We start from the raw sequence: 2,271 nt of genomic DNA, 5'->3' as shown, positions 1-2,271 counted from the left end.
AGTAGTTTGCGTTATAAATTACCTTTTTATTACATAAATTAGTAGATTTTTCTTTTCTAACACATTCTAACTTACAAAATTTATATATTTATTTTATTGGAGTCAATGGTATTATTAAATACATAAAATAATACCAAAAATTTATATAAATAATTTCTCCTTTTTCTTGTGTATAGTAATAGCTTTTGAGAATAATGTGATTATTGAAGACACAAAATAGCATTTCAATAAGGTTTTAATCATATTTTTTTTTCAGAAAAGTACACATATATTATATTTTATATAAAGGTTTGTGCTTTAATATTAAGACACGTTAATACTGGTTCGTCTGATCATGTTTATCTTTAGCGATTAGTTCAATATCTATATTTTCGTATACCATTGCCTGTATGCTTGATCCTTATTATCTGAAATGAAACAAAAGATGCACAAAAATGCATGTAGTAGATATATGAACTTGCAAAATATATAAAAGTTTATATATTTACTTATCCAATATTCAATCAAAGTTAAATATACATTTTTATCATGCATGAAATTACTATATTTTATGAATATAGCTGATCTAAATATGAAAATATGTAATTTTATCTCATCTAGCATAGAAATATCAGACGATGATTGACTATACACGTAAAAAACTGTTTTTATGTAGACCCACCATTGAGAGTGTGATATAGAGGCTATTAATATACCAAAACGTCTCGATTATATTACATTTCATTTCTGATGTTTTTTTTCATAACAACTTTATATATAGAATGAACAGATAAAATATTTATCAAGTACCAAACGAACTGACGGATCTGTGAATTTATATCTTAAATAATACCGCAATATATTCCGTGAGATTTCTTACAACATTTACATTTATGTATCTCTTATTATATAGATTCTGTGCGCCTATCTTAGAATGCTAATATATCGAATATTTCTTAATTTGTAGAAATAATAATTAATGGCGAAATCTTTACTTTCTTATAAAATGAGTTTGAAAAAAGCTTTAAAATATGTTTTTAGTGCTAAAATATATAAAAAAAGTTACATTTGATAATAGTAAATTATCTGTATTTATATTGTATGGTTTTATGCCGAAATTTGTAGAATTGATAAAAGTCAGAAATTTAATAAATATAAAATTTTCAAAAGCAGTAATATATTTCGATTTGTATTTTTATATATGTATACTTTTGACTAAATGCAACAGCAAAAACATGTACGTCTATGTTTTTATAAGCCCTGATTAAGATAGTTTTGATCCACACGCAAATCCGATCCAAATGATATGTTTCATATGTGTAATGTCATTTTTTTTTGTTTACAATTTAATGAATTTTAATTTGAGCGTTTCTATCCTAAATTTTATATAATATACACTGAATACACTGAATCGTTCTTTTTGTTTATTAAGTTCTATAATATTATTTTTTTCTTGAAGCATACATTCAAGCGGTGATACAGAGCAGTTATTTTTATAGAAAACTTAGTTTTTCTTTTATAATTTGTGTTCTTCCTAATATTGGCTGTTATATTAAGTTCTAGAATAACTATATATTGCAAAAAATAGACATTTATTTATGGGTTAATTTTCTTTTTATTGATCTTATCTTTTTAGACGTGGTCAGCGTGTTGGAAATATTTCACAACTCTTTGATGCATCTTTTGACACATTACCCTGATCTATCTTCCTCAACTGCTCTTATTCTCTTAAATGAGATGAGTAAAAGTGTCTTGTGGAGTGTGAGAGCTTGCATCTATGCTTCTACTTCGTCCGGGATTTTTAACCCCTAAACATATTTTTTTTGATATTTACTGATCATCCCACCCCATCCCAATATACCACATAAGGTACTATTTTATAAAAAAAACTTATATTTAATTATATATGGATTATTTAAATCTTATAATGAATTTTAATTTTACGAGTTAGATAGCTTAATAGAAATATCGCAGCTTTCCTTAATGGAACTTGTGAAATCTTACTCAGATCTATCTTTAACAACTGCTCTTTCATTGTAAAATGATTACGTATAAGTTCTTTGCGTAGTATAGGAGCTTACATGCCCAAATCTTCTTTTTTTGGAATCTCCAGATTCTTATCATATTTTTTATGGAATTCTATAACCACAAGACTCCAACTCATTACATGCTGTAGCGTTTTTGTTAAAGATTTGAAAACTCAATCAATTCTATTGACCGAGGTTTAATATTTCCATATTTGCATTCTCAACTAGAGCAAAGTTGTCAAAAACTGTTATAATCATTTAAATC

This window comes from Rhyacophila brunnea, unplaced genomic scaffold (assembly GCF_057557595.1).
Source record: "Rhyacophila brunnea isolate RB1 unplaced genomic scaffold, BYU_Rbru_1.0 scaffold_69, whole genome shotgun sequence".
In the NCBI taxonomy this organism is placed as follows: Eukaryota; Metazoa; Arthropoda; class Insecta; order Trichoptera; family Rhyacophilidae; genus Rhyacophila; species Rhyacophila brunnea.
Note: the sequence above shows the minus strand (reverse complement) of the source record.